Consider the following 27,164-nt stretch of genomic DNA (forward strand, 5'->3'; position numbering starts at 1 on the left):
AATTGGATGATCAGCCATGATCTCATTGAATGGCGGAGCAGGCTCGAAGGGCCAAATGGCCTACTCCTGCTCCTATCTTCTATGAATCTATAAGTTTGTCAGTGGTGATCCCCAGAGTATTGATGGTGGTAGGAATTTGGCGATGGTGGTGCTAGTGAAGTTTGGGGGTGTGGTTGAGTCTTTTCTAGTCGATACCTGCCATGATGTGGTATAAATGTTGCCTGCCACTTGTTTGCCCAAACCTGGATGTTGTCCAGATCTTGCTGTAGACTGGCATGGACTGCTTCTAGAATCGTCAGTAATCAGCCCCATTCCTGACCTTAAAACAGGGGTAAGGCCACTGATGAAGCAGTTGAAAATGGTTGGCCAAGGCCTCTGCCCTGAGGAACGCTAGCAACAATGTTGTGTAGTTACAATGATTGGCCTATGACAACCACAACTCCTCCTATGCTTCAGGTATGACAGCAGCCACTAGAGGGTTTTCCCTTTTAACCCATAATGACCTCAATTTTGCAGTGCCCTTAGTGTGATATTCTGTCAAATGCTCCCTTGATGTCAAGGGAAGTTACTCTCGCCTCTCCTCTTGCACTTAGCTTTTGTGTCTATGTCTGGATCAAGGCTGTGATGTGGTCCGGAGCCAAGTGGTTCTGACAGAACCTGAACTGAGTGTCAGTGAGTGGATTATTGGTGAGCATGTCCCTGTAATGGCACTATTCATTACTTCTTCCATCATTTTGCTGATGATTGGGAGGAAGCTGATGGGGCAGTAATTCACCGGGTTATACTTGTTCCATCTATTGTGGACAGCACGCACCTAGAAAACTTTTCACATTATCAGGTAGGTGCCGGTGTCATAGCGGCACTCCCAATATCTTTGCTGGGGGAGTGGCTAGTTTTGGTGCACAGGTCTTCAGCACTACGTCGGGACACCTGTCCCACCCTTTCACCCAGGATAGCAAGATAAAGGAAGGAAAAATGGTCCTGATCCTCACTAGGGCAACAGTATGATTGCTACAATTGACATCAGTGGCCCAGATTAGTGAGAGGGAAAATCAGCCAGACTACCTGCTACTGACTATTATTCCACGGACTCCTCCATGAGTGTAGAGAATACGGATGGAGATACAGATGTTTCCACCCTGTGGTGCAGCAAACGCTCTCACAGGCTGCATCACCGTAATGTTTATGGATTACTCATTTCAAAAGGGTCAAAGAAGCCATGCAGGTCTGTTTGATCGACTTCAGCCAACCCAAGTGCCACCACCAACCATGTGCTTTTTCTTTGTTGGGCTTGGTAAAATGTCAGAGGATTGAGCAGTTCTTTTGTATTTCAGTCCGCATGCACTTTCTTCCATCCTAATTGTTAGTGTTAGCGAGCCGCAATACAGAGATGCTCACTTTAATACCCAACATTGTGCACATTCACCATATTGTGCATAAAATTGCACCATTGCCAAGAGTTAGGTGTAAGCAGAAAGGATTAAGGTAGGACTCAATGCCTGGCATCTTTAGCTCTTTGAATTAAGATGTTGCACTTTATACCTGGGACCTTGGTGAACGACGGGACCAACAGTCTATCTCCTTAACCAGTGAGATTTAAAGATTGATAATTAAACGGAGGAAGGACTGAGAAGGAGGGTGTATTAGAGTGGGTGAATTCAATGTCAAATCAGGTACAGAAAGAGAAATAAAGAGAGAGAAAGAAAGATTGGATTAAGAGAGAGAGAACAAAAAAGAGACAGAAAGAGAAAGAATAAAAATTTAAAATTTGACATTTAAAAAAATCTCCAACAACAATTCACCACTGGGAGGAAAGAGACGCCACAGTATTAATTGTTCACTTTCTGGGCCAGGGAGGTTGATTGGGTGTCATTAATAATTATCACATCGTTACAAGGGTACTTGAGCTGTCAGGCAGTCGTGGAACCAACACAAGGGAATAACCTATTTGATCTCATCCTCAACAGCCTACCTGTCCAAGATATGTCTGTGCACAATAGCATTGGTAGGCGCAACCACTGTTTAGTCCTTGTGAAGACAAAGTGAGGACACCGTCCATCTTGCAGTGTGACACTACTACCTCGCTAATCTAGATGTCAAAAACTGGGCATCCATGAGGCACTGTGGGCCATCAGCAGCAGCAAAATTGTATAGTACCACAATCTGTAATCTCATGGCCTGGTGCCTCCTTCACTCCATCACCATCACACCAGGAGAACAACCCTGGTTCAATGGGGAGGGTAGGAAGGTGTGCTAGTAGCAGCACCAGGCTTATCTTTAAATAATTATCAGACCTTGCTGTGCGCAAATTGGCTGCCGCGTTTCCCACATCACAACAATGACTCCACTTCAAAAAAAAGTACTTCATTGGCTGTAAAGCGCTTTGAGATGACCGGTGGTCGTGAAAGGCACTATATAAATGCAAGTCTTCTTCTTCTTAAGGTACAAACCTAGGAAGCTACAACACACAACTACTTGCATGCTAAACATCAAAAGCAGCAGGTTACATATAGAGCTGAGCAGTCCCACAACAAATGGGTCACAGCAAAGCTCTGTAACCCTATCACATTCAGCTGAGATTGGTTGAGGACAATCGGGCAACTAACGGGGTGGGGGGAGCTCTGTGAAGATTCCTTTCCTCAACCATGGTGGATCCCAGCATGAAAGCCACAAGGCTGAAGAGTTTGCAAACACCTTTAGCGAAATGTGCCAAGTGCAACATCATCATTGCTGCCAGTGTTCAGCTAGTTTGGTTTACTCCATATAACATTTTATTAAACAAAATTAAGGCTCATGGAATTGGGGGTAATATGCTAGCATGGATTGAGGATTGGTTAATGGACAGAAAACAGAGAGTAGGAATAAACGGGTCATTTTCGGGTTGACAGGCTGTAACTAGTGGGGTACCACAAGGATCAGTGCTTGGGCCGCAGCTATTCACAATCTATATCAGTGATTTGGATGAGGGGACCAAATGTAATATATCCAAGTTTGCTTGGGTGGGAATGTAAGTTGTGAGGAGGATGCAAGGAGGCTTCAAAGGGATATAGACAGGCTAAGTGAGTGGGCAAGAACATGGCAAATGGAATATAATGTGGAGAAATGTGAAGTTATCCACTTTAGTAGGAAAAATAGAAAAGCAGAGTTTTTTAAATGGTGAGAGATTGGGGAAATGTTGGTGTTCAGAGGGACCTGGGTGTCCTTGTACACGAATCACTGAAAGTTAACATGCAGGTACAGCAAGCAATTAGGAAAGCAAATGGTATGTTGGCTTTTATTACAAGAGGATTTGAGTATAAGAGTAAAGACGTCTTACTGCAATTATATAGGGCCCTGGTGAGACCACATCTGGAGTATTGTGTACAGCTTTGGTCTCCTTACCTAAGGAAGGATATACTTGCCATAGAGGGAGTGCAATCCTGGTTCCTGGAATGGGGGGATTGTCCTATGAGGAGAGATTGAGTAGACTAGGCCTATATTCTCTAGAGTTTAGAAGAATGAGAGGTTATCTCATTGAAACATACAAAATTCTTACAGGGCTTGACAGGGTAGATGCAGGGAGGATGTTCCCCCTGGCTGGGGAGTCGAGAACCAGGGGTCACAGTCTCAGAATAAGGGGTCGGCCATTTAGGACTGAGATGAGGAGAAATTTATTCACTCATAGGGTGGTGAATCTTTGGAATTCTCTACCCCAGAGGGCAGTGGAGGCTCAGTTGTTGAGTATATTCAAGTCAGAGATCGATAGATTTTTGAATATTAAGGGAATCAAGGGATATGGGGATAGTGCAGGAAAGTGGAGATGAGGTAGAAGATCAGCCATGATCTTATTGAATGGTGGAGCAGGCTCGAAGGGCCAAATGGCCTACTCCAGCTCCTATTTCTTATGTTCTTGTGTAATATTAAGAAGCAGATGAATAAACTGGACACAGAAAAAGCTATGGGCTTTAATAATATCCTGGCTATAGTTCTGAAGACCTGTGCACTAGAACTAGTTGGCTCTCTAGCCCATGTATATTACATCCACAAAATCCAGGACAAAGCTAACCCAGACAATTATAAAAATAATATTTATTAGACATTTATTGCCTAACCCTAGTTGCCCTTGAGAAGTTGTTGGTGGGCCTTCTTATTGAACCACTGCAGTCCGTGTGGTGAAGGTGCTCCCACAATGATGTTAAGTGGGGAGTTCCAGGATTTTGACCCAGTAACAATGAAGGAATGGTGAAGGAATTTCCAAGTCAGGATGGTGTGTGGCTTGGAAGGGAACTTGGAGGTGATAGTGGTCTCATGCACCTGCTTCCCTTGTCCTTCTAGGTGGTGGAGATCACAGGTTTGGGAGATGTTGCCAAGGAAGCCTTGGTGAGTTGTTGCACTGCATCCTGTTGCTAGTACACATAGCAGCTACAGCACGCCGCCGGTGGAGGGGTTGGATGTTTAGGCTAGTGGATGAGGTGCCGACCAAGCAAATTGCTTTGTCCTGGATGGTGTTGAGTTTCTTGAGTGTTGTTGGAGAGTATTCCATCACACTGCTGACTTGTGCCTTGTAGGTAGTGAAGTGGCTTTGGCGAGTCAGGAGGTGAGACACTCTCCGCAAAATAAGCCAGCCTCTGACCTACTCTAATAGCAACGACATTTATGGCACTGGTCCAGTTGACTTTTTAACACCCTATCAGCCTCCTCCTAATCATCAGCAAAGTGATGGAAGAAGTAATCAATAGTGCTATCAAGTGACACATACTCACCAATAACTTACTCACTGATACTGTATTCGGGATCTGACAGAACCACTCAGCTCTTGACCTTGTCGCAACCTTAATCACACATGGATGCAAGAACTGAATTCTGTAGAAGATATAAGAGTGGCTAACTCATCACAGACTGGGAATCAACCTGTGATCCTACTGCACATTTTGCTCGGCTATTTTATTTCTTAGCCAGCTAAGCCACTGGGGGAGCCCATTCCGTACCTTTATTCCATAGTATGGTCCAAGATATGGCCTGAGGTTACATAATCATTTCTGAATTACCGAAAACAGATTATCTTAACTAAGTCACATAAAAGATTCAGAAAAACAGATTTTCTATGCTTAGCCTTGGCCTCGGTGATTCTCTATCCGATATGCTCTTATGCAATAATCAATGTAAAGACTGATGAGTTTCAAAAGGTGTTTAACCTGGGTTCTTATAGACTTAAAATTGGAAGATTTTATTAAGGTGTCTGTGAAATATTTTTTCTTCTGTTTTATTGATCTTCACAGAATTGCATGCCAAACCAGAACCCATCTGCTGTTTGCAGGAAATTTGTAATTGTCAAAAATGTGGATGTAAGAATGAACAAATTCTGTATTTAGAATTGTTTTACAAAAAAGTATACAATTTCCTATGTGAATATATGGAAGGGAGTCTCCACAGATCAGTTAAGCCAGTATAAGCTTGGCTCAGTAGTAACATTCTCACCTCTGCGTCACAGCGTCATGGTTTCAAGCCCCACTGTAAAAAGGAAGAGAGTAGCAGATTGTCAGAGTTTCTACAAGTAGCAAAAGTAAACATTGGTTCCTTAGAGGCTGAGACAGGAGAAATTATTATGGGGAATAAGGAAATGGCAGAAATGTTAAACAAATATTTTGTATCTGTCTTCACAGTAGAAGACACAAAAAGCATACCAAAAATGGTGGGGAACCAAGGGTCTAATGAAGGTGAGGAACTTAACGTAATTAATATAATTAGAGAAAAAGTACTCGAGAAACTAATGGAACTAAAAGCTGATAAATTCCCTGGACCTGATGGCCTACATCCTCGGGTTCTAAAAGAGGTGGCTGCAGAGATAATGCATGCATTGGTTTTATTCTTCCAAAATTCCCTAGATTCTAGAACGGTCCCAGCGGATTGGAAGGAAGCAAATGCAACACCGCTATTCAAGAAAGGGGGGAGAGAAAAAACAGGGAACTACAGGCCAGTTAGCCTGACATCAGTCGTCGGGAAAAATGCTGGAATCCATTGTTCAGGTAGTGGTATCAGGGCACTTCGAAAACCATAACATGATTAGGCAGAGTCAACATGGTTTTATGAAAGGGAAATCAAGTTTGACAAATTTATTAGAGTTTCTTGAGGATGTAACTAACAGGGTAGATAAAGGGGAACCAGTGGATGTAGTATATTTGGATTTCCAAAAGGCATTCGATAAGGTGCCACATAAAAGGTTATTACACAAAATTAGGGCTCATGGGGTTGGGGGTAATATAGTAGCATGGATAGAGGATTGGTTAACGGACAGAAAACAGAGAGTAGAGATAAACGGGCCTGTTTCAGGTTGGCAGGCTGTAACTAGTGGGGTGCCGCAAGGATCAGTGTTGGGGCCTCAGCTATTTACAATCTATATTAATGACCTAGATGAAGGGACCGAGTGTAATGTATCCAAGTTTGCTGATGATACAAAGCTAGGTGGGACAGTAAGCTGTGAGGAGAACACTTTGGCCGCGAATTTAATAACGCTCAGAGGGCAGGTTTGGAGGCGGGTCCACTGTTAAAATAGCAAAGATTGACAGCAGATAGGAAACCCGCTGTCAACCCGCCTCCACGCGAGTCTCCCAGGTGTCCGGTCTGTCAGCGGAGAACTGATCTGACACCAAGCGGCGGGGGAGATAATTCAGCTACTTAAATGGCTTGTTAAGAGCCAATTTAAGACTATTTTGAGGCTTCCTTCAAACATTATGTTCTCCCCCATGGGTTACCCGCTGCTCGGGGAACACACCAGCTCAACCTGGCGTGTTTTGAGTCTGCTCTGATGTTTCTGATAAGACAGCTGCAGAAGTGGTGTAAAGGATGCCATGATGCTGATGGTGAGTTTCAGAGCGCAGAAAATCTTGGTTACTGAATTTTTTATACATATAGAGATTCCTTTAACTTACAAGTTTTTAGATCCAACTGTATATCCAGTGCCATCTCATTGGAACAACCTCTCTCACCATTGACAGATCGCTTCTGTCATCGCACCTGCAGCTGCCTTGAAAAAATCAGACCTTGGTCCTCCGAATCCTTCTACGATCAGCCCCAACACCAACATCACCAGGCACACCAGTATCACCAACAACATCACCAACCTTCTCCGCCATCAACTGATGCTGCACTGGACACAGGGCATCATCCCTTGACAACATTGCTGCCCGGGAGGCCAACTATGGCATCGCATGGCCAGATTTCCTTCACTTGTAAACCCTGGCTGCCACATGATGCGCCAGATTGACACCATCCCACACCAGCACCATGAAGCATCCCTTTAATGTCCAAGCCATTCCATGCACACTCATCACTATAGCGGGGTGGGGTGGGGGGGGGGGGGGGGGCGGGGGAGTTATGTCTCAACATTCACTGGAACTCAGTAAGACACTTCTCAAGGCCTGTCCAATAAGGGGCAGTGTTGGAAAAATAGATTTCACTGTATGACAACACATTACCAGAAACTTCACGTGGACATTGGCTAAACCTCTCAAGTGCCTACCCTTGTGTGTTGTTAGGTGGTATGCTTGCAGTAGGATGAGGGTGAATGTGAGGGGTGGCTAGTGAGATGGGGAAGTGATAAAGTAGATAGAGAGGGTTGGGTGGAGTTACAAGGTAAGTTGGTGTGAGTAAGGATGTGCAGGAGGAGGGTATGGAAGGTAGGGGATGTGTTTAGTGGCACAGCAGGGTGAGTTTGAGTGTGACTTTGCAGTAACGTTTCGTGATCCACTGAGATCATTGAAAGGTTGACGCCACTGCAGCCTGGGACCCCTGACGGCATCCCAGCTTTTGCCCGCTTGTGCAATATGAAACCAGGCTACATTGGTCTCCTGGGGAGTTCTTTTCCGCCCTTGGAAGGGAAGAGAACCTCCCTGCCTGCTGTGACTCCCACCATAAGCATATGGAGGGAGTCATGGAGAGCCTGAGTGTAAGCGTGCACCTTTGTGCTGTGCTCGTCAGTGTTTGCAGCACCTCAACAGTGACAGCACAACTGTCAAACTCCATGTGGACGTGGTCCCTTTAAGTAAACCTGCTGATGACGCATCAAATGACGTCATCAGACCCGCTTCCTGTTAATTGGCCGGGAAGCCCGCAGTGCGAGCTTAACAAGGCCAATCAAGGGAGAAACATGTTTACAGAGCGGCTGCAGGTGGGAGCGGGACTGGAACCAAGAAACCAGCTCTCCTGCCACCATCCCGCCTCCTCCATTAAATTCGCGGCCAAAGAGTCTGCAAAGGGATATAGATAGACTAAGTGAGTGGGCAGTAAGATGGCAGATGGAGTATAATGTGGGAAATGTGAGATTATTCACTTTAGTAGGAAGAATAGAAAAACAGAATATTTTTAAATGGTGAGAAACTTGCAAATGTTGGTGTTCAGAGAGATTTGGGTGTCCTCGTGCAAGAAACACAGAAAGCTAGCATGCAGGTACAGCAAGCAATAAGGAAGGCAAATGGCATGTTGGGCCTTTATTGCAAGGGGGTTTGAGTATAAGAGTAAGGAAGTCTTGCTACAATTGTACAGGGCCTTGGTGAGACCACACCTGGAGTACTGTGCACAGTTTTGGTCTCCTTATCTAAGGAAGGATATACTTGCCTTGGAGGCGGTGCAACAAAGGTTCACTAGATTGATTCCTGGGATGAGAGAGCTGTCCTATGATGAGAGATTGTGTAAAATGGTAGATGTTGAGAGGTTGTTTCCCCTGGCTGGAGTACCTAGAACTAGGGGGCATAGTCTCAGGATAAGGGGTAGGCCATTTAAGGCTGAGATGAGGAGGAATTTCTTCACTCAGAGGGTTGTGAATCTTTGGAATTCTCTGCCCCAGAGGGCTGTGAATGCTGAGTCTTTGAGTATATTCAAGGCTGAGATCGATAGATTTTTGGACTCTAGGGGAATCAAGGGCTATGGCGATCAAGCGGGAAAGTAGAGTTGAGGTCGATGATCAGCCATGATCTTATTGAATGGCGGAGCAGACTCGAGGGGCCGTATGGCCTACTCCTGCTCTTATTTCTTATGTAAGAAGTCACACAACACCAGGTTACAGTCCAACAGTTTTATTTGAAATCACAAGCTTTCGGAGCACTGCTCCTTCGTCAGGTGAAGGAGCAGCGCTCCGAAAGCTTGTGATTTCAAATAAAACTGTTGGACTATAACCTGGTGTTGTGTGACTTCTTACATTTGTCCACCCCAGTCCAACTCCGGCATCTCCACACCATGGCTTATTTCTTAGGTTCTTATGTACAGTACTTCAGCACATAATCTAGGCTAACACTTTAGTGCAATACGGAGGGAATGTTGCATTGTCGGAGGTGCCGTCTTTTGGATGAGGTGTTAAAGCGAAGAAGATATAAAGACATTTCTGCTTTTCACAGATGAGGCACAGACCCTCGGTGACAGAAAGACCTCCGTCCACTCCACAATCCCCCCACCCCAAAGAGACCAACAGCATCATCACAAGTATGAGAAAGAAGATTGCAGCTGTGCACAGCACCCTTGACAGAAGATTGTGAGAAGTGGGCTTTTATCTCCAGAAAAAAATCTATTTAAATTGATGTTTTATGTGTGTGTGTGAAGACAAGTGGCTAATAGAAACAGATGTTAAATTATTTAAGTATGACCTACTCTGTTATACCGTTGAACATCAATGAGAATGCACTAATGAGTTTGTATAAGAAGAGCCAAAGCTGTGAAATATTTCGACTGTAGGAAAATAAATTTACATGAATAATACCGCGCTCAATCAACACAGAAGCTGAAAGGGAACCTGATAATAACAGCACAGGCGACACTGAAGGGTAGATTCACTGAGCCACTACTTCTAGTAGGGAGCCGCACTCAGAAGAGAATGCAGGTTGGAGACTCAGCATCACATTGTTGTCTGACAATGAAATGGGGATGTTTGCTGATGACTGCACAGTGTTCAGTGCCATTCACAACTCCTCAGATAATGAAGCAGTCCATGCCCGCATGCAACAAGACCTGGACGACGTTCAGGCTTGGGCTGATAAGTGGCAGGTAACATTCGCGCCACACAAGTGACAGGCAATGACAATCTCCAACAAGCGAGAGTCTAACCACCGCCCCTTGACATTCAACGGTATTACCATCGCCGAATCCCCCACCATCAACATCCTGGGGGTCACCATTGACCAGAAACTTAACTGGACCAGCCACATAATTACTGTGGCAACAAGGACAGGTCAAAGGCTAGGTATTCTGCGGCAAGTGTCTCACCTCCTGACTCCCCAAAGCCTTTCCACCATCTACAAGGCACAAGTCAGGAGTGTGATGGAATACTCTCCACTTGCTTGGATGAGTGCAGCTCCAACAACACTCAAGAAGCTCGACACCATCCAGGACAAAGCAGCCCGCTTGATTGGCCCCCCAGCCTCTTCTTCTTCTTCTTAGGCAGTCCCTTGGAACCGAGGCTGACTTGCTTCCACATTAAAAATGACTTCTCAGGTGACTGATGAGTCCAATGCGGGACCTACAGTCTCTGTCACAGGTGGGGCAGACGGTGGTTGAAGGGGCGGGTAGGTGAGGTGCTTGGGTTGACGTGTGCTCCTTGTGCTGCTTGCGCTTGGCTTCCGCTTGCTCCCGGCGAAGAGACTTGAGGTGATTGGCACCTTCCCGGATGCTTCTCCTCCACTTTGTGCGGTCTTGGGCCAGGGATTCCCAGGTGTCAGTGGGGATTTTGCACTTTTTCAAGGAGGCTTTGAGGGTGTCCTTGAAGCGTTTCCTCTGCCCACCTGGGGTTCTCTTGCTGTGTCGGAGCTCCGAGTAGAGCGCTTGTTTTGGGAGTCTCGTATCGGGCATGCGGACAATGTGGCCCATCCATCGGAGCTGATCGAGCGTGGTCAAAGCTTCGATGCTTGGGATGTTGACCTGAGCGAGAACACTGACGTTGGTGCGCCTATCCTGCCAATGGATTTGCAGGATCTTGCGGAGGCAGCGTCGGTGGTACCTCTCCAGTGCTTTGAGGTGCCTGCTGTACATGGTCCATGTCTCTGAGGCATACAGCAGGGCGGGTATCACTGCTGCTCTGTAGACCATGAGCTTAGTGTCGGGTTTGAGGTCTTGGTCTTCAAACACTCTCCTCCTCAGGCGACCGAAGGCTGCACTGGCACACTGAAGGCGGTGTTGGACTTTGTCATCGACGTCTGCCCTTGTTGACAGTAGGCTCCCGAGGTATGGAAAGTGGTCCACGTTGTCCAAGGCCTTGTCATGGATTTTGATAATCGGGGGGCAGTACTGTGTGGCGGGGGCAGGTTGGTAGAGGACCTTTATCTTATGGATGTTTAGTGTAAGGCCCATGCTCTCGTACACTTCGGTGAAGGTGTTTTCACGATGGTTTGGAGTTCGACCTCCGAGTGTGCGCAGACGCAAGCGTCGTCTGCATACTGTAATTCGACGGCAGAGGATGGGACAACCTTGGATCTGGACTGGAGGAGACGGAGGTTGAACAGTTTCTTGTTTGTTCTGTAAATTAGCTCCACTCCAGCAGGGAGCTTACTGAGGGTGAGATGGATCATTGCAGCAAGGAAGATCGAGAAGAGCGTTTGTGCGATGACACAGCCTTGCTTGACCTTGGTCCATACACTAATTGGGTCTGTGGTGGAACCGTTGGTCAGGATCACGGCTTGCATGTCGTCGTGAAGCAGGCGGAGGATGGTGAAAAACTTTTGAGGGCAGCCGAATTTGAGGAGGACACTCCATAATCCCTCACCGTTGATGGTGTCGAAGGCCTTTGTGAGGTCAAAGAAGGCCACGTACAGCGGTTGGTGCTGTTTCCGGCATTTCTCTTGTAATTACCTTAAACATTCACTCCCTCCACCACCGGCGTACCATGGCTGCAGTGTGTACCATCTACAAGATGCACTGCAGCAACTCACCAAGGCTTCTTCGGCAGCACCTCCCAAACTCGCGACCTCTTCCACCTAGCAGGCGCATGGGAACACCACCACCTCCAAGTTCCCCTTCAAGTCACACACAATCCTGACTTGGAAGTATATCGCCGTTTCTTCATCATCGCTGGGTCAAAATCCTGGAACTCCCTCCCTAACAGCACTGTGGGAGCACCTTCACCACACGGACTGCAGCGGTTCAAGAAGGCAGCTCACCACCACCTTCTCAAGGGCAACTAGGGATGGGCAATAAATGATGGCCTTGCCAGCAATGCCCACATCCCATGAACGAATAAAAAAAAAATCCTCGAACCTGCACTCCTTTCAAACAAAGTTCTCCACTGGCAACACAGGACTGGTGAATTTACCCTTTAGACCCAACAAAAGAGTCAACAACAACAACTTGCAATTATATAGCACCTTCAACGTAGTAAAACGTTTCAAGGTGTTTCACAGGAGCGATTATAAAACACAATTTGACGCCGAACCACATAAGGAGATAGTAGGACAGGTGATTCATAGATTCATAGCTTCATAGAAGATAGGAGCAGGAGTAGGCCATTCGGCCCTTCGAGCCTGCTCCGCCATTGAATGAGATCATGGCTGATCATCCAATTTCAGTACCTTGTCCCTGCCTTATCCCCATATCCCTTGATCCCTTTAGCCTCAAGAAATATATCCAACTCTTTCTTGAATATATTTAATGAACTGGCCTCCACCACCCTCTGTGGCAGAGAAATCCACAGGTTCACCACTCTCTGGGTGAAGAAATTCCTCCTCATTTCAGTCCTAAATGGCTTACCCCTTATCCTTAGACTATGACCCCTGGTTCTGGACTCCCCGGCCATCAGAAACATCCTTCCTGCATCTAGTCTGTCCAGACCTGCCAGAATTTTATAGGTTTCGATGAGATCCCCTCTCAATCTTCTAAACTCCAGTGAGTATAAGCCCAATCGACACAATCTCTCCTCATACGTCATTCCTGCCATCCCAGGTATCAGCCTGGTGAATCTTCGCTGCACTCCCTCCATGGCAAGAATGTCCTTCCTCAGGTAAGGTGACCAAAACTGCACACAATACTCAAGGTGCGGTCTCACCAAGGCCCTGTATAACTGTAGCAAGACATCCTTGTTCCTGTACTCGAACCCTCTTGCTACGAAGGCCAACATACCATTTGCCTTCTTAACCGCCTGCTGCACCTGCATGCTTACCTTCAGCGACTGGTGCACAAGAACACCCAGGTCTCTTTGCACTTCCCCTTCTCTCAATCTATTGCCATTCAAATAATAATTTGCCTTCCTGTTTTTGCCACCAAAGTGGATAACCTCACATTTATCCACATTATAGTGCATTTGCCATGTTTCTGCCCAATTACCCAACCTGTCCAAATTGTACTGGAGTTTCACGACATCCTCCTCACAGCTTACCCTCCCACCCAGCTTTGTGTCGTCTGCAAATTTGGAGATATTACATCCAATTCCCTCGTCCAGATCATTAATATATATTGTGAACAGCTGGGGTCCTAGGACCGATCCTTGCGGTACCCCACTAGTCACTGCCTGCCACTCAGAAAACAACCCGTTTATTCCAACTCTTTGCTTTCTGTCCACCAATCAGTTCTCTATCCAAGTTAATACCTTGCCCCCAATCCCATGTGCCTTAATTTTGCACGCTTAGCTCTTATGTGGGACCTTATCGAAAGCCTTCTGAAAGTCCAAATACACCACATCCACTGGTTCTCCCTTATCTATTTTACCAGTTACATCGTCAAAAAATTCCAGTAGATTAGTCAAGCATGATTTACCTTTTGTAAATCCATGTTGACTTTGTCCGATCCTGTCACTGCTTTCCAAGTGCTCTGCTATTACATCTTTTATAATAGACTCTAGCATTTTCCCCACTACCGATGTCAGGCTTACCAGTCTATAATTCCCCGCTTTTTCTCTACCACCTTTTTTGAATAGTGGGGTAACATTAGCTACCCTCCAATCCATGGGTACCGTTCCAGAGTCTATCGAGTTCTGGAAGATGATCAGCAATGCATCTACTATCTCTAGGGCCGCTTCCTTAAGTACCCTGGGATGTAGACCATCAGGCCCTGGGGATTTATCGGCCTTCAGTCCCATCAATTTTCCTCACACCATTTCCCTACAAATACTGATTTCTTTCAGTTCCTCCCTTTCATCAGACTCTATGTTCCCCGGCATCTCTGGGAGGTTATTTGTGTCCTCCTTTGTGAAGACAGAACCAAAGTATGTATTTAGTTGGTCTGCCATTTCCTTGTTTCCCATTATAAATTCCCCTGATTCTGACTGTAAGGGACCTACGCTTGACTTCACCAATCTTTTTCTCTTCACATACCTATAAAAGCTTTTACAGTCAGTTTTTATGTTCCCTGCTAGCTTACTCTGATATTCTATTTTCCCTTTCTTAATTAATCCCTTTGTCCTCCTTTGTTGACTTCTAAACTGCTCCCAATCCTCAGGATTATTGCTTTTTCTAGCCAATTTATATGCCCTCTCCTTGGATCTTATGGATGTGCCTTCAATAACCACAAAACTAGAAGTTATAGACTTTAACAAGTTGGCTTTTAATCACTAAGATCAGAGCTAACATCTCAACACACTGACTGGCTCGCAGGAATGAGTCACACAGATCCTGGGATCTTTATGTAAGAGAAGTCAGGGGCAGAGCCAAGACCTGGAACCCTCCAGGTTAGTCAGGAAAGAGGAAGTGAAACTATACACCGTGTGGGGGAGGGTAATATACATGAGTGCAAAACGAATACAGGCAAGAACGAATACAGGCAAGAACAAACAGATTTCATTACACCCTGTCTTAATTAATCCCTTTGTCCTCCTTTGTTGACTCCTAAACTGCTCCCAATCCTCAGGATTATTGCTTTTTCTAGCCAATTTATATGTCCTCTCCTTGGATCTTATGCTATCCCTAATTTCCCTTGTTAGCCACGGTTGAGTCACCTTTTTTGTTTTATTTTTATGCCAAACTGGGATGAACAAATTCTGTAGCTCATCCATTCGGTCTTTGAATGTTTGCCATTGCCTATCCACCGTCAACCCTTTGAGTGCCATTCCCCAATCAATCCTACCCAACTCGCTCCTCAGACCATCGTAGTTTCCTTTATTTAAATTGAGGACCCTTGTCTCTGAGTCAACTACTTCATTCTCCATCTTAATGAAGAATTCGATCATATTATGATCGCTCCGACCCAAGGGGCCTCGTACAACAAGATTGCTAATTAATCCTTTCTCGCTACATAATACCCAGTCTAAGATGGCCTGATCTCTGGTTGGTTCCTCGACATATTGGTCCAGGAAACCATCCCGTAAACACTCCAGGAATTCCTCCTCCACAGTATTGTTACTAATTTGGTTGGCCCAATCTATATGTAGATTAAAGTCACCCATGATGACTGCTGTGCCCTTATTGCACGCTTCTTTAATTTCCCTTTTAACGCCATCCCCAACCTCCGCCTTACTGTTTGGAGGTCTATATACCACTCCCACTAATGTTTTTTTCCCCTTAGTATTTCTCAATTCTACCCATACAGATTCCACATCATCAGAGCTAATATCCTTCATTACAATTGTATTAATCCCTTCTTTAACCAGTAATGCTACCCCACCTCCCTTTTCTTTTTGCCTATCTTTCCTAAATATCGAATACCCCTGAATGTTGAGTTCCCAGTCTTGGCCATCCTTGAGCCACGTTTCCGTAATCCCAACCAAATCATATTCGTTTACCTCTATTTGCGCAGCCAATTCATCCACCTTATTACAAATGCTCCTCGCATTAAGACACAAAGCCTTCAGGCTTGTTTTTTTAACACTCTTAGACCTATTAGAATTATTATTTACTGTGGCCACGTTTGATTTAAACCGTTGATTTCTCTGACTGCTACTTTTGTTTTTCTCCTTCCTATCTTTTGCTTTTATCCCTGTTTTCCTTTCCTCTGTCTCCTTGCTCAGGTTCCCAACCCCCTGCCATTTTAGTTTAAACCCCCTCGAACAGCGCTAGCAAACCTCCCCGCAAGGATATTTGTCCTGCTCTGGTTCAGGTGCAACCCATCCGACTTGTACAAGTCCCACCTTCCCCAGCAGCAGGCCCAGTGATCCAGGAAACTAAAGCCCTCCCTCCTGCACCAACTCTTTAGCCACGCATTCATCTGCTCTATCCTCCTATTCCTATACTCACTAGCATGTGGCACCGGGAGTAATCCAGAAATTACAACCTTTGAGGTCCTATTCTTTAATCTGCTACCTAGCTCCCTAAATTCTTGCTGCAGGACCTCATCCCTCTTCCTACCCATGTAGTTGGTCCCAATGTGACCCACGACCTCTGCCTGTTCACCCTCCCCCTTCAGAATGCCCTGCAGCCGTTCAGTGACATCCTTGACCTTGGCACCAGGGAGGGAACAAACCATCCTGGAGTCACGTCTACGGCCACAGAAACGCCTATCTGTTCCCCTTACGATAGAATCCCCTACCACTATTGCTCTCCAAAAGCTTGGTCAAAGAGGTAGGTTTTAAGGAGGGTGCTAAAGGAGGAGAGAGAGGGAGGAGGGGCGGAGAGGTTTAAGGAGGGAATTCCAGAGCTTCGGGCCCAGGCAGCTGAAGGCAGGGCTGCCAATGGTGGAGCGATTAAAATCGGGGATGCGCGAGAGGGCAGAATTTGGGGGGGCGCAGAGATCTTGGAGTCCAGTGAGTCCATGCCAAGGATAGGGCACCATGGGGAAGCATGGGGTCGAAGGGATGTTGAACCTAAAATCAACAGATTTACAAATTATGTGGCTTCCAGTAACTTTGGCTCAGGAGAACAGCAGGAATCAGACAACTGACACTTTCTTTAAGGACTACCTCTTATTTAAAATGGAAGGATGTGCAAGGAGCTGGATTCGGTATTTTAAATAGAGCAGTCAGAAGCTTAAGCACACATCCTGGCAGACTAAATGTAGGGGATTACCAACTATCTGCCAACTTCCATTGTCCAGCATGGAGGTCCCCTCCATTATGACGACAATCACAAAGTTAAATATGACTTTAAATTGATTAGACCTTGGTTGTGATTCTTGTATTCCTTAAACATTAAAGTAAATCATTGCAAAATAGGAACAAAATTCAACACATAGAAACATAGAAGATAGGAGCAGGAGTAGGCCATTCTGCCCCTCAAGCCTGTTCCGCCATTTAATGAGATCATGGCTGATCATCCAAATTCAGTACCCTGTCCCTGCTTTCTCCCCATATCCCTTGATCCCTTTAGCCTTAAGAAATATATCTAACTCCTTCGTGAATATATTTAATGAATTGGCCTCCACTGCCTTCTGTGGTCGAGAATTCCACAGGTTCACCACTCTCTGGGTGAAGAAATTCCTCCTCATCTCTGTCCTAAATGGCTTACCCCTTATCTTTAGACTGTGACCCCTGGTTCTGGACTCCCCCGCCATCGGGAACATCCTTCCTGCATCTAGTCCGTCTAGTCCTGTTAGAATTTGATAAGTTTCAATGAGATCCTTTAGGTAGGTACTGTGAGAGATGCCTTTGGTTCTGCAGGCCCTATTAGTTAATTGGAAAAAAGGATTAGCACCATATCACTTTAGACACTGAAACCCCTGTTTGTGATCTATGAACGCCCATGAATCTTTCTGAGGCATGAGCGAGCACGTCCTACAGCGCCTGGTGCTCTACTGCAGGACACAAGACACCACAAAAAATTGACACTTGAGGATTTTATGTTCTGAAACAGTGTGCCTGAACAATCGAGTAAAATGAAGTTCACCTTGTTTGAGGATGTAATTTTCTAACTGTTCTTCAAGCACGGCGCGTGGCTTTCCCCTAAATGAGTTTGGATATGAAGCAGGTGAGTTACCAGCCTGTACTCACTGTTCTCTCCGCAAAATATATTTTGGAAAAAAAAGGAAATTAACGATAGAATTTTTTTACCTGGTCGTGTTGGCATACGTTTGGATCTCCTCAAATGAGATACACTCATGTGTACTGGCTCAATATGGTTAGGTTGACCCAAGTACCGAGCAGTGAATGCAAATGACTGGTCCAAGTTGCTGATATGCTATCAATGAATGGCCTCTATTTCTCAATACTGTAGGTTGCTGTGTATCAAAGTACCTGGGAAGTGATGAGAGTGTGGAAGCCATGCCTTGTGGGGAATTTAGCTAGCATATTGATAATATTGCATTTAAATATATCTACTTCACACAGAGGATGATGATTTGTTTGGAGCCGACTGCCCCAGCAGGCGATGGAAGCTGAAAAGAGGTCGGTTCAGCAGGCGGCTGCGGGGGCCTTTCTTTTCCAGGGCTTCCATGATGAGACTTATATTTAAGGCAAAGTTGTAGAACATGCAGATGGCAACCATCTGTTTATATTTTAATTTTTATTAGGTAAGGATATCAAGGGATATGGAGCTAAGGCGGGTAAATGGAGCTGAGGTACAGATCAGCCGTGATCTAATTGAATAGCGGAACAGGCTCAAGGGGCTGAATGGCCTGCGCCTGTTCCTACGTTTATATCAACAGACCTGCACGATGTTTGCTCTCCAATTTTTTTCCCATTTGCTCCATGGAGAAGGGATGATGAATACAGTACAATATTTACTTCACAAAAAAGGGACAAATTTTATTTTAGTCTCCCTATTTTCTCCTGAAGTTGCTGACTTATGCTGGGGTACTGCTCCACAGGCCTGGCCAGCTCTCCGGTACCTGGGCCAACTTTATCATGTGCGCGCCTGAGCAGCGAATATTGGCAAGCTAATTGTCTGTGGTTGCATCTTAGCCGAGCCTTATCTTGTTCTCTCCGATATGCATACTTTCCAGCAAGGGTCATCAGACAAAGGTCAGCAAGAGGAAAGCCGGCTGATCCCCACCGCCCCCTCACAGCTCAAGGACACAGAGGTGAATTACAGCACACTTGATCCCATTTTACTGAGATTATCCAACAGCACAGACTGGGGATTGCACCTGTGTGGCTCAGTTGCATACCAGGATATGACTTGGATAGCTCTACCAAAGAGCCAGCACAGGCACGATGGGCCGAATGGCCACCTTCTGCGCGGTATCATTCGAGGATGTATACCTGTGAACCGCGCCACTAAGGGATCTGAAACAGAATTTACAACTCACTATAAGATGGGGGTGTTACCATGCTTGTGATGTTTACTAGCAGCACCAGGACATAAATGATTTCAGCAGGGTTCCTTAAATCTATTCCACTAACCAGCACAAATCCAACATTGAAGAGTGACCCCCCCTCCTCCTGCGTGTACCTGACCAACTGGCAGCCCGCAGGATAGCTCCACGAATATGGTTTCTTCAGACCCCTGTCAAGCACAATCACCCCATTTTCCTCGGTGCAGACTGGACGGATGACTGTTGGGCGAGGGCCATCATGCTATTGTTATGACGCCGAGCCAAAACTGATTTTACTTGTAGCATAGCCGTTGGTAAAAATTAAAAACGCAAACAATTTTTTTAGATTGGTCTGTTCGAGGCGTGGGAAGTTTCTTGGCTGACTCACTCTGTGCCTTTTTTTTTATCGTACTCGTGCAGTTGTTGTGTTTAGGACGCAAACGTTTAACTTTTCTTTTGGCTCAGGAGTGACTTTTGCAACCACAAAATTGAGCCAAAGTATATAAACAAGTACTGGCACAGAGACCGAAAACGCTGAAGGAGCCGGAGCACGTAGTCTCACATTTTTTTTTGAAAAAGTACTTTTTAATTGAATTTGCCACAATAATATACAGTGCTCTGAGCATCAATGATGAAGAAACAAAATAAAATTCGTATTAAATCCTACGCCAGGGTCTATAATGTCTGTACAGCTGCAAATTATTGTACCCAGGAGGATACACACGCTACTCTTCACCTTCAATCGAAGTAATCCATGACGTTTCCTTGAACTGTCAGCTGCTTCCATAAGGAAATAGGACCTCCGCAATCATCACAATCGATAGCAGGGCGTTCACAAGGCTTGTGGCACAGGTTAACCAGATTTGTCAAGCCGAGGTCTGCTCTATTTGAAACATTCACACTTATTAAGTGTAGTGTTCGATTTAAGCCGTGGTTGCTTTTTTCCCTCTATGACGGCCTGTTCTATTGATTTGCAGTAATAGCAGCACATGATGGGACAGCACTCACTGTCAAGAGTGGTGTCAGAATCATCTGCCCCCCCCCCCACCCCCATCAGCTGTGGACGTTGTGTGGCGAAGGGAGAGGGGCAGACGTGGAAAAAAAAAGGGAAGGGGAGAAAACGTAAAATATCCTACTTAAACAGTACAGGCAGGTTTTTTTCCCCTCCCAAAACGATTGCGTTATATATATGTATTGGAAGCATTGCAGCGGCAGTGTGCACCAAAGCACTAATGCATGGAACGGCTGTTTAGAAGGGAGGCAGATTCAGGTCAGCCACTCCGCTTTGCTATTGAGCTTCCTTATGTAGCACAGGGAGAATAAATTAGTAAGGGATTCCATGCCATGCCATGTCCTTTGCTGGCTGTTACATTACTGGTGGTCTGGGATCAGATCTCCTGCCTGTTTTCTTGGTAGAAGATGCATGGTATCATGAATCTTATCATGACTCATGAAGTAACACTGGGCGGCCAGCTGGTGGCGCCGTCCAAGGAGTATAATACTCGGGCGTGGGCCCAGCTTGCTCAGGATGTTTCTGTAACCAGGAACCAGTGATTGTAGCTAGAAATCTCATGGTTTTGAAACAATTGATTAAAGCCTTGTTTTATATTCAAACCAAGCACTCAGTAATCTTTTACATCACATGGTCTGAAGGGGATTAGAAAAGGAGATTAAACACATCTTATAAATGAAGTGTATATTTTGAAATCCATATCCCCATTCTTACCACTGAAAATGCTATGCTGTTAATTTACCGCACTCTAGTTACTAAGCTCTTTAAAGAGTCACATGTACCCAGGTTGTACTTGTTAAGCACACTGTAATGAAAGTCAGTATCGAGTCCATTGGTGTTAAGTTCTGTCATAACAACCACCACCTCTAATTATATGCATTTAATGAGTTAAAAATAAATAAATCCCAAGGCGCTTTGCAACTAGGCATATGGAAAATAGACGACGAGCCAGCAAACTAAAGCTTAGGAGGGGGTGGGGTGACCGAACGCTTGGGAAAGAGATGGGCTCAGAGGAGGGTTTTTTTTTTAAGGGGGAGATAAGGATGGAGAACGGAGGACTTTAGGAAAGGGATTTTCAGAGGGCCCTTCTGCCAATAGTGGGGGTGAAGGGAGGGAGTGGGCGATGCAGAATAAGCAGCAGTGAGAGGAGCAAAGATACAAAGCGCTGGAGAGTTGACTTAAAAGTACTTTCATGCATTCGTACTGTCTGTGCAAATGGCAGTGGGAATTTAAATGGATGCACCTGTGAAATACATTCCGTGCAATGATCTTTACGTACACACACTGTAGTCATTTCATGGATCATGTAGGCTAAGCTGTGTTGAGCGGGTTGGCTGGCATGAACTCTACTGTTATCTGAAGCAAACTGAATTCTTGAAGATGACGATAGTCTCAGTGTATCATTATAGAGGTGAATCATACAGTTTATATTGTACCATATAGCAAATAATCCGGGAATCTGGATAAATCTTGGAATTTTGATAACTCGTTGCTTTTGTTGCTGTTATTTAATGCCATGTGAAACCTTTGGGGCGTCCTTAGGCGCTTTATATAAATATAAAGTCTTTTTTTTCCGGCCAGTTAGTCTTAACGGGAAGACACTATTTGCGTTGTTGAGAACGGGGGGTAAACTGCAGCAGTCATAACCCTTCGGTTTTCTAGGGCTCTCTTTGCACTGTAGGTCTGTGGAACTTCATGGATTTCTGAGCACCGTCCTAAAACTGAAAGAAAAAAAAATAGAACTCATACAAATTATCATTAAAGGCATCAATAAACTTCTCCCACCCCCCCACCACCACCCCTGAAAAAAGAGTAACTGTTAAAATCATAGGCACGACCATTTAGCCCACCATACCTTTGCTGGTATTAGTGTCACATTGGAGCCATTTACTCCAATCCCATTTCCAAGCTCTTTGTTATCTTCAAATGTTTATCTAATTCCCTCTTAAATGTCATGAGGGATTTGATTTCAACAGCCACTTGTGGTAATGAATTCTATAATCTAATAACCATGTGTGTGAAAAACTTTCTTCTGATCTCCTATGCTTCTAGTACAGGAAACTCTCGATTTACCGGCACCTAAATAAACGGACATCTCGGTTAACCGGCAAAATTCAGGAGTAGGTTCAGGTAAGTTTTACTTCATATTAGTGGTCGTTCCTGGATCTGTGGCTGTGTAACTGCAATCTTTAATTTCTACCCCCGACCCCGTCTCGGCCGTCGGGGGGGGGGGGGGGCGGTGGGCTTAATAGAGGCCAATATTTCACTTATTTTTTCAAAATTTGGAACACCTCGATTAGATTCAGTCCTAATGTTCTCTGCTCCATATGTAACACTAATAAATACAAAGTATTGCCCAAAGATGCAGCAGAAGTTTCCCCCCCCACCCCCCGGATTCTCCTTGGAGGCTATTCAGTAACATTTCCTGTCTGTTATTTTTCACTCCTTAATTCATGCACTCGTTCGTGTTTCTCTCTATTTTTTCAACCTGCAGGCAAGAATGGGAATAGCTGTAAACAGATTCAAGAGGGAATGAAGAAAGATCAGGACACTCCGAGACTTGGTCAAGGACCAACTCAAAAATGAAAACAGAGACTAAAGGGGAAGGACAATCTAGATTGCGTACTTGTTATTCAAAGTAATTCCTTTTTCTAAAAAAATAGAAGCGATCAACAGTCAAGAAGAAAGCGAACAGCAGCAACTTTGCACTTATATATCACGTTTGAATTGGATGTGAAGATGGCTGCCGCTAGGCTGGCAGATCCACAGGAGCTCTTCGCTTCGATCCATGGGAATCTCCTGCCATCCTTTGCTCTTTCTCTCCTAAATCTCCTCTTCAAGTTCTCCTGGCTCCATCAGTTGGTGCATTTCAGCCCTAACTACAAGTTAACTGTTTTAAACCGCCATTACTCCCCACCCCATCTTGCTGCTTCTCAAATTTGGTTTCCAAATTCCTGGACTTCTCTAGACATCAAGACTATGTTTCTGCACTGGACTACCCTGGATTACACCACTACACACTTCTGCACTGCACTACACTGGATTACACCACTACACACTTCTGCACTGCACTACACCACTACACACTTCTGCACTGCACTACACTGGATTACACCACTACACACTTCTGCACTGCACTACACTGGATTACACCACTACACACTTCTGCACTGGACTACACTGGACGACACCACTACACACTTCTGCACTGCACTACACTGGATTACACCACTACACACTTCTGCACTGGACTACACTGGACGACACCACTACACACTTCTGCACTGGACTACACTGGATTACACCACTACACACTTCTGCACTGCACTACACCACTACACACTTCTGCACTGCACTACCCTGGATTACACCACTACACACTTCTGCACTGCACTACACCACTACACACTTCTGCACTGCACTACACTGGATTACACCACTACACACTTCTGCACTGGACTACACTGGACGACACCACTACGCACTTCTGCACTGCACTACACTGGATTACACCACTACACACTTCTGCACTGGACTACACTGGACGACACCACTACACACTTCTGCACTGGACTACACTGGATTACACCACTACACACTTCTGCACTGGACTACACCACTACACACTTCTGCACTGGACTACACCACTACACACTTCTGCACTGGACTACACTGGACTACACACTTCTGCACTGGACTACACCGCTATACTTCTGCACTGGACTACACCACTACACACTTCTGCACTGGACTACACCACTATACTTCTGCACTGGACTACACCACTACACACTTCTGCAGTGGAGTACACCACTATACTTCTGCACTGGACTACACCACTATACTTCTGCACTGGACTACACCACTACACTTCTACACTGGATTACACCACTACGCTTCTGCACTGAACTACACTGGATTACACCACTACGCTTCTGCACTGGATTACACTGGATTACACCACTAACTGGATTACACCGTAAGACTCATTTGCTGCGTCAAAAATTTGCTGCGTCAAAAATGATCTTCCCCACCGTGGCTGTATCTCTGCTGAGCTGGGTGACTCGTTCTACTGTTTTTTTTGCTTTGTTTGTCGCTGGCTAGTTGTTTTACATTTTCTCTGCCACTTCTGATCTACGGTGCCCTCCAACTTCGCCATCATCTTTCTGCATTGCAACTGATTCTCATTACGACAGCAATAACCTCCATCCTCCAATTTTCTACCCTTCAAATAGCTTCTGGACTTCACTCGCCTGCTATTCCTGTCTCCAAACTTGGAGATCAGTTCGTCGATGCTCCACGCTGACTCCATCCTTCCTATGTCAACTTTTTTTCCATTCAGAGGAACTCCGACTTTAACTCTGGACTCCCTACTACTGTCACCAACCTATTCCCTGCTACCAGAAAATATACATCCCTATAATGGCTACTTAACCAGGCCTATGTAACATGAGTTTTCCCCTGTGTCCATTCGCGTGAGCATTTTGGCTGCCGCTCTGGACCTGAACCGTTCACTTCTATTTCCACTTTTCTCTCCCCCTTCTTCTTTTCTCTCTATCCCTCCTGTCGTCATGCCGCCTTTCATCTCTCGGATACTCTGCCTACAGTGTCTCCTTCCAGTGACTGTGTCCCGCGGTGTCTCCTTCCAGTGAGGGTGTCCCGCGGTGTCTCCTTCCAGTGAGTGTGTCCCGCGGTGTCTCCTGCCAATGAGGGTGTCCCGCGGTGTCTCCTTCCAGTGAGTGTATCCCGTGGTGTCTCCTTCCAGTGAGGGTGTCCCGCGGTGTCTCCTTCCAGTGAGTGTGTCCCGCGGTGTATCCTTCTAGTGAGTGTGTCCCGCGGTGTCTCCTTCTAGTGAGTGTGTCCCGCGGTGTCTCCTTCCAGTGAGTGTGTCCCGCGGTGTCTCCTTCCAGTGAGTGTGTCCCGCGGTGTCTCCTTCCAGCGAGTGTGTCCCGCGGTGTCTCCTTCCAGCGAGTGTGTCCCGCGGTGTCTCCTTCCAGCGAGTGTGTCCCGCGGTGTCTCCTTCCAGTGTGTCCCGCGGTGTCTCCTTCCAGTGTGTCCCGCGGTGTCTCCTTCCAGCGAGTGTGTCCCGCGGTGTCTCCTTCCAGTGAGTGTGTCCCGCGGTGTCTCCTTCCAGTGAGTGTGTCCCGCGGTGTCTCCTTCCAGTGAGTGTCCCGCGGTGTCTCCTTCCAGTGAGTGTGTCCCGCGGTGTCTCCTTCCAGTGTGTCCCGCAACGTCTCCTTCCAGTGAGTGTGTCCCGCAACGTCTCCTTCCAGTGTGTGTGTCCCGCGGTGCGTCTCCTTCCAGTGAGTGTGTCCCGCGGTGTCTCCTTCCAGCGAGTGTGTCCCGCGGTGTCTCCTTCCAGCGAGTGTGTCCCGCGTTGTCTCCTTCCACTGAGTGTGTCCCGCGGTGTCTCCTTCCAGCGAGTGTGTCCCGCGGTGTCTCCTTCCAGCGAGTGTGTCCCGCGTTGTCTCCTTCCACTGAGTGTGTCCCGCGGTGTCTCCTTCCAGTGAGTGTGTCCCGCGGAGTCTCCTTCCAGTAAGTGTGTAAGAACATAAGAAATAGGAGCAGGAGTAGGCCAATTGGCCCCTCGAGCCTGCTCCGCCATTCAATAAGATCATGGCTGATCTGATCCTAACCGCCAATCCACTATGACAGGACGATCTCCTGAATCTAACAGAATTAGACACACAAAACAGGAGCAGGATCAGGCTACACGGCCCCTGGGCCCGCTCCGCTACCCACAGGGTCATGACCGATCCGCACCTAAACTCATGTCCAAATTCCTGCCCGCTCCCCGTAACCCTTAATTCCCTTTTCTTCTAGGAAACTGTCTATTTCTGTTTTAAATTTATGTAATGATGTAGCTTCGACAGCTTTTTGGGGCAGCATATTCCATGGACCTACCACCCTATGAGTGAAGAAGTTCCTCCTCATCTCAGTTTTGAAAGAGCAGCCCCTTATTCTAAGACTATGCCCCCTAGTTCTAGTTTCACCCATCATCTGGAACATCCTCCCCGCATCCACCCGATCCAACCCCTTCACAATCTTATATGTTTCAATAAGATCGCCTCTCATTCTTCTGAACTCCAATGAGTAGAGTCCCAATCTACTCAACCTCTCCTCATATGTCCATCCCCTCATCCCCGGGATTAACCGAGTGAACCTTCTTTGTACTGACTTGAGAGCAAGTATGTCTTTTCTTAAGTATGGACACCAAAACTGTATGCAGTATTCCAGGTGCGGTCTCACCAATACCTCGTACAACTGAAGCAATACCTCCCTATTTTTATATTCTATCCCCCTAGCAATGAAAGCCAACATTCCATTGGCCTTCTTAATCACTTGCTGCACCTGCATGCTAACCTTTTGAGTTTCGTGCACCAGGACCCCCAGATCCCTTTGTACTTCAGTACTTTCCAGTTTCTTGCCATTAAGATAATAACTTGCTCTACGATTTTTCCTGCCAAAGTGCATAACCTCCCGCGGTGTCTCCTTCCAGTGACTGTCTCGCAGTGCGTCTCCTTCCAGTGACTGTGTCCCGCGGTGTCTCCTTCCAGTGACTGTGTCCCGCGGTGTCTCCTTCCAGTGAGTGTGTCCTGCGGTGTGTCTCCTTCCAGTGTGTCCCACGGTGTGTCTCCTTCCAGCGAGTGTGTCCCGCGGTGTCTCCTTCCAGCGAGCGTGTCCCGCGGTGTCTCCTTCCAGCGAGCGTATCCCGCGGTGTCTCCTTCCAGCGAGTGTGTCCCGCGGTGTCTCCTTCCAGCGAGTGTGTCCCGCGGTGTCTCCTTCCAGCGAGTGTGTCCCGCGGTGTCTCCTTCCAGCGAGTGTGTCCCGCGGTGTCTCCTTCCAGCGAGTGTGTCCCGCGGTGTCTCCTTCCAGCGAGTGTGTCCCGCGGTGTCTCCTTCCAGCGAGTGTGTCCCGCGTTGTCTCCTTCCAATGAGTGTGTCCCGCGGGGTCTCCTTCCAACGAGTGTGTCCCGCGGTGTCTCCTTCCAGCGAGTGTGTCCCGCGTTGTCTCCTTCCAATGAGTGTGTCCCGCGGGGTCTCCTTCCAATGAGTGTGTCCCGCGGTGTCTCTTTTCCAGTGACTGT

At 46.4% G+C, this 27,164-nt stretch overlaps 1 protein-coding gene across 1 annotated transcript in view; it reads right to left on the bottom strand.

Annotated features, from left to right (window-relative positions):
- Positions 1–19,092: 19,092 nt before the first annotated feature.
- Positions 19,093–27,164, bottom strand: part of LOC147116983 (THAP domain-containing protein 2-like) — a 37,515-nt gene continuing 29,443 nt past the window's right edge. The window contains exon 4 of the transcript XR_015078339.1: positions 19,093–21,798. The gene's annotated coding sequence lies outside the window, so the exon portion shown is untranslated. The remainder of the gene's footprint in view (positions 21,799–27,164) is intronic.

The sequence above is a fragment of the Somniosus microcephalus genome, chromosome 5 (genome assembly GCF_052327205.1).
Source record: "Somniosus microcephalus isolate GS21.2 chromosome 5, FLI_Smic_1.0, whole genome shotgun sequence".
In the NCBI taxonomy this organism is placed as follows: domain Eukaryota; kingdom Metazoa; phylum Chordata; class Chondrichthyes; order Squaliformes; family Somniosidae; genus Somniosus; species Somniosus microcephalus.